Below are 9,175 nucleotides of genomic sequence, written 5' to 3' on the forward strand. Positions count from 1 at the left end.
ATAAGCAAGCAATTTTCAAAATGCTTTTAAAAGTAAATGGTGATTATTTTACTTGTTTAACTGATTGTGATTACCATGGAATCCGGTCACCATCATTTTTAAGCTTGTAAAGCAAATAATGAAATACATTACCATTGACTTCCATAGTAGGGAAAAAATATTTTGGAAGTATCGTGATAAATGATGAAGAAAATATTTTGCAAAATGATGGTTAGCACACGGTTGATGGTACCTATAAAATTCCATCATATTTTTTATTCCTACTATGGAAGTCAATGGTGACTATCTGCTGTGGGTTTACCATCATTCCTCAAAATACCTTCTTTTGTGTTACTTGGAAAAAAACTAATCCTTGTGTTGTTGTAAGCCTGTATACATGAGTAAATGATGACAGAATTATTATCATAAATTGAAATATCCCTGTAAACTGTATTTTCCCCCCTTAAACCTAAACTTATTTTCTTACAGCAAGTCATTTAGGTAATCAAGAAAATACTTTACCCGTTGCCTTTGTGAATTAAACAAATACAGCTATGCTTCCAGGTCTGTCGACGTTGCTATGGTTTTTTCGACAGCTGTAGTATGGAGGGTAGCGAATGAATGAATACATTGCAAAAAGTATTTCTTACTTGTTATTTCGAACTGTTTGCACTATACAAATACCTGTAAAGTCTTAAAATAAGATGCATTTTTTGATGAGCAAAATGACCTAAGAAAATAAGCCTAGCCTTTAGGGAGAAAAAACTCAAAATTTAAGCGAATTTGGGCTTAAAACAAGCAAATAAATCTGCCAAAGGGGTAAGAAACAAATCTAGATATAAACACTTAATTCAAGAAAAATTGTCGTAGCCCATTGGCAGATTTGTTGGCTTGTTTAATGTACATGCATGTACAATATTTCAATTTGTCTTGTATTTATTAGCATTTTGTATTGCCCAACGCTGTCTAGGTTGTTTAACTGTTGTCATTTTCTTATAAAAGCCTTTATAATTTATTAGTTTGGATGATTGCCATTCCCGAGAACCTCTTATATTGGAAGTAAAAGAATCATCTAAGCATTATTTTGTTGAATGTCTCTTAGACATGATGCCGTTTGATTGTGGTTCTATTTAATGGCTAGTCTATTCTTTTGGAATGGTCAAACGTCTATTAGATTTTCACTGACAGCCCAAATTAAGCCTTGTTTTAGCCTAGACACATATTCGCTGTCTATTAGAAGGTATGTAGTCGTTAAATAGCCGCTTTTTTGATGACTAATGTATTCTTGGGCCGTGGTTAGACGTCTCTTGGATTTTATGTAAAACGACAAACGAATCTATTTTTAACACAAAGGTCAGGGGAGAGCGCGAACGCAGTCCCCCACTATCAGAAATTTTGCAGTCGAGATTCCCACATTTGGGGAATTCGCAAAGGGTCAGCACAACCCGACTGCAATGGCTGAGCCTCGCCCTGGGTGAACCACCTTCATGATCATGGTGTCTCCCCTGCCAGGTAAGTATGAGCGACACCCTTTGAGGCCAGACGGCCGCATCTTCCTGTAACCGATCACATCGACGGCGCCCCCGAAGGCCGTCCGACTAACATTTCATTACTGTGTGTGACCAGGTGGAAAGCGCACGAAGCCACGTCTGAGATCTTCCCTATTTTTATTCCGTTTCCAGCCCGGTTGAACCGTGTAGAGTGAAATATGTGAAACAATTTAAATCAAATGGATTTAAATTGCGCATTCAAATATATGGTTTCGTTATTACAAAGTAACTTTACGTGGAATAGAAACAAAGAAATGTACAGAGCAATCAAGAAACAACGAAAGCATAGCAATTTTAGAACGTGGATAAATAAAAACACATAGCTCAATGACTTACCCGTTGTCGTTGTGAGTTAAACAAATACAGTTATGCTTCCAGGTCTGTCGACGTTGCTGTGGTTTTTCGACAGCTGTAGTATGAACGGTAGTGAAAAAAAGTTTTCAGGTGTTTTTAACATTCCAATCGGTCTCGTTCGCTTTTGTTGCGCCTTCAGCCGTGTCGAGGATGTTTAATTCGTCCTCGTATCACCTCCGCAAACTTGTAAAGAAAATAATTATATACATTACAAAAACATTTCTTTATCAGCGTGTTCATTTCCACGCAAGCTTTTCGTGAAACCAATAAAGCCGACGAAAACACAGCAATTTTAAAACACACGGATTAGAAAAATCACAGTCATTCACGCACAAAAGAAGCAAATTCTTTTTTTTATACTTGACTTATTTGTCCCCGAGAAGGGGAGCATACCATTCATGGAAACACTGCAAGCTCCGCTTCCATTTCCGAAGGTCAAAAATCCATTTAACATATAGTCCCCGGATAGGAGATGTATCAGACATTAAACTGATAAGAACAGATTTTTTTCTTTCGAAAAATTTTATTGTCACACAATCATATAAAACATCTTGCCATCACTTCAAGTAAAATAAAATGCATGTTGTCACACAATCATATAAAACATCTTGCCATCACTTCAAGTAAAATAAAATGCATGTATTCCTCGTAGTTTAAACAAGTAAAAATAAAAAATTATAAATCATCAAATAGTCAATTTATTTAAATAGACACAAATTATTTGTCAATTTATTTAAAAAGACACAAATAATTTACACATGAATATTAAAAGCTCACTCTTCTGCTGTGCATAAACTACAAGTGGGGACTTAAACAATCTTAAAGCATCATTTCAGCTCCCAAGAACATTTCTACACCTGGCATGTCAGGACCCAGAGGAGATCCTCTTAAACCAAGGCTCCGCTGCCCCAGCCTGATTGTTTGTGGGGGGCATCTACGGGCAGTCAGGACTCGTGGCTGAGGGGACCTCCCTGTGAAGCTCCGACCCCCACGTCCGAATGGCGACATATGGCGTACTCCTGCAGCCTTTCTTTGGCCAGCTGTAACATGGCCTGCAGAGACACCTGTACGCACTTCCCCACCAGCAGGTTTCTGGAGGTCCATATGGCCTCTTTGATGCAATTAATGGTAAGCCAGAGCCTGGTATAAGTGTCTGCTGGCATTTGGCTCTGGCCTGTTCCACCCATGACCATCCTGTAATCTGTGACCCCCCCCTGCTGGCAGGTACGGGAATTGCTGGGGACCGGCCGTTGCCCACAGGTCCCTCACAGCACTGCATTCCCAGAGTGCATGTCTCACGGTCTCAGGCATGCCGCAACTGAGTCGTGGACATATTGGATTTCTTGACATTCCCAGGAATGCATCACGGCCCTGACCGGGAGGATCTCATGGGCTGCCATCCACGCCAGGTCCTTGTGCCTGTTCTGAAGAGCTGAATGGGACGCATCGCGCCACACTTTCTTGGCCTCATCTACCATGAGTCCGCGCACTTGACTCACTTTTTCCCGTTCCTGCACAGCAGAGAGAATAAAGCGGTGATTAGTTAAAACGTCTATACTTTCTTTTTCCAGGTTGTATTGTCTTAAAAAGGTTTTAATAAAAGCATAGGCTGGCGGTAAATCAAATGCAATGGGTGTTTTTAAATTAACTGTTAAAAGCTTTAAGGACCGCAAATACGACCCCATCCAGAATCTGGCCATGGCTATTGTTTTGTGGTCTTTAGATGGGGTTGTAGCATATTTTATATGTAGTGCAGTGTAGTGTGCTCCTAAAACCAGGTGGGGGTTCGGCACCCCTTTGCCTCCATGCTTAGGTGCTTGCTTCATGATCTCTCTCTTAAGCCTCTCCCATTTGGACCCCCACAGGAAATAAAAGACAGCTCGATTCAGGGCTAAAATGAAGGACCTAGGAGGATAAAAGACTGAACACAACAATAAAATTAGTGGCAAAATCACTGCTTTTATTATTAAAACTTTCCCTTCCAATGTAAGTTGGTGAAGTCCCCAAAACCCCAGTCTCTGTCTTACTTTTGCTAAAACCTCTGACCAATTCCCACTACCTCCTCCTGTACGGTCAAACTTAATGCCCAATATTTTCAAGTCTGTCTTTTTTACAGTCAAATCCAGTCCATTTGTGTCTATAGGTTGCCAGGGGCCAAAGAATTGTGCTTGTGTTTTGTCTCTGTTTAGTTTGGCCCCTGAAGCTCTCCCAAACCAGTCAGTCACATGTCCTCTTAATAAATAAAATGTCTGTGCATAAAAAATGTATGTCGTCCATATACAGTACCGTCTTAGCCATTTGTCCTCCTGTCCCTGGTAAGTCCAGTCCTTTGATCCAATGATCCCCTCGCAATACCTGCGCTAAAGGCTCAATACAGGCCACGTATAGGAGGGGAGATAACGGACATCCCTGACGGACACCGCAGCGAATATTTACTGTTTTGGACAAGTTCCCATTTACTACAATTCTGCTAGTTAAGTCAAGATACAGCATTCCCACCCAAGCTATGAATTTCCCCGGAAAACCCATTTTTTCCAGTACTTGAAACAAGTACTGGTGCGAGACTCGGTCGAATGCCTTTTCAAAATCTAAATTTAGGACTACTAAACGAATGTTTCTGTCTCTCGCGTAACAGATGGTGTCTCTAATCAGTACTAGGCTATGGGGGTAATATGATGCCAATATTATTGAAAATGGACAGAGTAAAAGTCACAAATAGATATTACAACTTGTAAACACAAAACGCAATCTACAAATAGATTAAAAATCCACAAACACAGTCCTCGTGATCCGCAAATGTAAAACAAGATCTACGAATTGTCTTTGTGATCCACAAATATAAAACATGATTTACAAAAAGAAATCAGTGACTTGTACTTGAAAACCAGAATTTGAATGAATGTAAAGTGACTTCTTTGCAGATGAATATCATTTTCTATTTGTAGATTGTGTCACATTTGTTTTCAGAAATCTGACACTATTGTTTCGCTTTGGTGACAAAATAATGCCATAATCGTTGAAAATGAAGAGACTACAATTTGTAAACACGAAACAAATCTGCGAATAGGTTCCAAATCTGCAAACAAACTCCTCATGATCCGCAAATGTAAAACGAGATCTACAAATATATAAAAATCCACGAACAGACTCTTCATGACATACAAATATAAAATGCGATTTACAAATAGATTTAAAATCCGCAAACCAACTCTTTATGATTCACAAATAGAAATCATCGACTTGTACTTGACAAACAGAATTTAAATGAATGCAAAGTGATTTGTCTGCGCATGAGGGTCATTATTTGTTTGTAGATTGTGTTGCATTTGTTTTCAGAATTTTGGCACAACTGTTTCGCTGTTTTCCATTAAAAAAATCTACAAATGCCCTCCTCACAATTTGCAAACAAACACAGTCTAACTTGTATTTTCCAACCATTGTAAAAAGACATTCTTACACATTCTGTGCAAAGTTCAGCATGCAAGTGTTGAATCTGTGTTTGCAAATCACAGGGCATTCACGAATCCTTCTGCACAAGTCTACAGATCTTTTTGGCACTATCTTTCCGCAGAGTTTGTCACTACGATCCACGCGTGTAGTAAGCCAATCAGAGGTATTGCTTCAAAGTAATGCCACGCCCCCTCAATAAGCTCTTTTCAAAATAAAAGCTGGGCTCACTGCCATTTACCGTTGCCTGTGTTACAGCACTGAAAGGCGGCCAGACCGCGTTATCGATATTATATTAATGATATTAAAGCATTTATGTATAGCATGGCAAATATGTAGCATTAACGTGAACTAGAACAACCCCTCGTTTAAGTTATTATCAGTGCCTGACAATTCAGCCGAGGTCATTAAATCGTTAAAAACACTGCATGAAGCGGTTTTATCCTTAAAACATCAGTGTCTCTTCAACGAACATTTGCCGAGCGTCAGCGAGCCAGCTGGATGGAGTGGAGCTGCTATAGTGACGCGGCTAAAATAAAGCAAGCGGGTGCAACGATAATATTGGATGTAACTTGCCGTAATTAACAAAAACATGAGCCTTATTTGACAGCAGCACTAATTGAACTATTTGACCATATGCATTTGATATACATACGGTGACCGGAATGCACTTACAAAACGCGCTGTTATTAGAAACATTTAACTGTTTCCAGACTGAGCATGGAGACAAAGCACAAGCCGTTTATAGAAGCAGCTGCCTGTCAGCGTGTACGGAATGAAGTCAAAACGGTCTCGGTTTTTAGACCGGCAGTCTGCCTGTGCCATTCCACCCTAATCCGGACTGCAAATTACATGTTAATATTATATCCACCATTTACAATCCTTCCTTTAAGGTCTGTTCTGCTTTTAACAGCTCAAAGCTATTACTCTCTGTAGCTTTCGAGTCCGTTGTAGGCTACAGGTAAATTTTGCAGTTGTTTTAGTTAACTTTGCAGAGCATTTTATTGTCGGAAATGGTCCTGTGCTGGGTTTTCCTATAACGATTGAACTTAGCACTCAAGAGCGCTTTCTACAAGGTAAAACGATCGCTCGCAGCTGGGTTTTAAGTGCTACTAACGAGTCGCTATCGCTTTGTCAAGTGCTGAAATGTCACTTACTGAATGACTCGTAATTGTAGCAGAAGCTTATTTAGGCTAATGATCTTCAGCCGATGTGCACTAATATTTTTTAAAATATTATTAATTATTTTTCAATGACTTATTAAATGTTTTAATAATTTGTGCATCATGAAATATTCTTTTTTTCATATTTAGTTAGGACTCGTCCCACTGCGCAATGCCTTCTGCATTTTATAATATAGTTTAGATTATTCTTTTTATTTGTTGTTTATTATCTATGTTTATTTATTATTAAGGATTATTGCATTACCCAGTTGCGAGCGATCGTTATACGTACATCTTTGGGAAACGCACGTAAATGAACAACGAATGTTCGTTAAGTAGCTCGTAGAAAGCGCTCTTAAGTGCTAAGTTTAATCGTTATCGGGAAACCCAGCCCTGTTCGTTTGGAATGTGACTGGCACACAGCTCTAGTCAGGACTGATTATCCATTTATCAAGTATTGATTAATTATTTTCACTTAATCCCTTTTGCATTTTACAAAAAGTAGAATAGGCAGGCATATTCTGAATTAAATCAAAATTATGACTGTGGCGTTGAAGGAACCTTCCCTTAGTGATAAATAAATAAGTTATTTTGCTATTATTATCTAGCAAATATGACAGTTTTAAACAAACTAAGTAGCCTATTTATTTATTTATTGGCAAATGCAGAACAACAAGGAACATGTAGAACATAGGCGACACGCCTCTACCTTGCAATGAGAAGATTAATCATGGGGAACATAAGCTAAATGTAATTTTAAAATGTATTTAATTAAAAAACAAATTTAAACCGAAAGCGGACTGTTTATGCTTGTCAAATTTATGCTGGCTCGGTCACAAAATTTCGTCAGGCAGTATTTGATATATGTATTTGTGTTCATGGAAAACAATATAGGCTATAGAAATTCGTGCTGAGTGACAGGAAAAAGACAATCGTGCTAATTTGCACAAGAAAAAAAAGGGTCAATGAATACGAACAAATAAATCGAAAAAAAAATTAAGATATTGTTGATTCTGCATTTATCCAGCCAGCATAAATTTGACAAGCATGTGCTTTCGTTTTAAAAATGACATTTAAGCCTTTAATCATATAAGGGAGAAAGGCGTGTAGTCTACCTTTGCTTTCTCCTCATTGTTCTGCATTTGCCAATGAATAAGTCAGTCATATTTGTTATAAAAAAATCAATGTATGCTACATAATAATAGAACTTGTTAATTTTTTACCAAAATAAGAAAAAGAACGTCGGTAAAAATGTGCACCCAGCTAGACACTCAAAATGAGGGCCGGAGTGGGACTCGCTGACTATTAAAATAATATAATTAAATCCTCAGTAGCCATATCTGCTATACTGTTATCTGCAGCCTTGAAAATTCATTGTATTTTTCTAATATATCATTTCCAATTCAGTGCAATTACAGTAGCCTAAACAATTATGATTTTGCCATAATTGTGCAGCCCTATATTTTAATATTATTTAAGTAAACTTGTTAAAAAACTACTAAAAGGGAACAAATGTGTTTTCCCCTATATTTCTATAAAAAAATGTAGGTCTTGTAAATACGTATGGGGTTGCAATAGTTTGGAACCTACTGATATACAAAACTGGCTAATATGTCCTGACTGGAGCTGTGCGCGTCTGCGAAAAAAAAAAAAACGAAATAGGCGTCACCTCATTTAATGTCATTGTGCTTTCAGTTAACCTGTTTAGAACTAGAAGTGTGCGCCCTGCCCTCGACTTTAGGCGGTGCGTTCAAGTTCATATACAGCGTGCAGACAGCGTGCCCGAGGGGGAAAGGTCCGCGGGAGAAACTCTACAGCTTTAATGTGCAGACAGCGTGCCCGAGCGCGAGGGGGAAAAGTCCGCGGGAGAAACTCAACAGCTTTAATGTACAAAAACTTTACGACAAACGAGAAACGTTCTAACGGAAGCCTTCAGTCAAGCAGGATTAAAAAGAGGATGAGAAACGTGCAAAATATACAATGTACAGTATATACAGTTATGTCATTAATAACTACTGCTTTTAAAAGGACTTTTAAGTTATTGTTTTTGTTTCATTTTCAAAGTTTGATACATTGTGCATAATGACTTGGAAAAAGGGATAATTCAACAATAATTTATAATTGTATATCTTTTATTAATTTTATGAAATACATTCAACTATATTTCAATGCACATTTAGGCCCTGAACAAAAAACAACTCGCGAGGGGGGGACTAGGGATTAACCCTTATTAACTTTAAGGAATTAACTTTAGTGTTTAGAATTCAGTTAAAAACCAAAAAAAGAATTCTGTGTGCTTTTTGTTTAAAGTGCTTGTTTTTATTTAATGTATTTATTTATTCACTGGTGGTAGGGTTGGGGGACAATGAAGGGGAGGGGGGGTTCGGCACATATGCTTGAACCACTACTGATTTGATGTAACGGGTGGAATAATTTTAACATGTCACCTGCAGTCCGGGTTAGGGTGGATTGCAGACTGCGGGTCTAAAAGCCAAGACTGTTTTGACTCGATTTGAGTGCCTAGCTCGATTTGAGTGTCTAGCTGGGTATGCGGTTTTATCAACTTCGTTTTTCTTATTTTACACTGTAAAAAATGTTTTGTGGCTTAGTAAATTTAACTAAATAAAATTAGTCAATTATATAAAAAAATAGGTTAAAACAAAAACTATTTTTGAGTACAAA

At 38.0% G+C, this 9,175-nt stretch overlaps 1 non-coding gene and 1 pseudogene across 1 annotated transcript; both read right to left on the reverse strand.

Annotated features, from left to right (window-relative positions):
- Positions 1–1,334: 1,334 nt before the first annotated feature.
- Positions 1,335–1,499, reverse strand: LOC135735421 (U1 spliceosomal RNA). The gene has a single exon (XR_010527583.1). It is a non-coding gene; the product is annotated as a U1 spliceosomal RNA (small nuclear RNA).
- Positions 1,500–2,261: 762 nt separating this feature from the next.
- LOC135735424 (U2 spliceosomal RNA) lies at positions 2,262–2,408 on the reverse strand (annotated as a pseudogene).
- Between the last annotated feature and the right edge of the window lie 6,767 nt (positions 2,409–9,175).

The sequence above is a fragment of the Paramisgurnus dabryanus genome, chromosome 7 (assembly GCF_030506205.2).
Source record: "Paramisgurnus dabryanus chromosome 7, PD_genome_1.1, whole genome shotgun sequence".
Taxonomy (NCBI): domain Eukaryota; kingdom Metazoa; phylum Chordata; class Actinopteri; order Cypriniformes; family Cobitidae; genus Paramisgurnus; species Paramisgurnus dabryanus.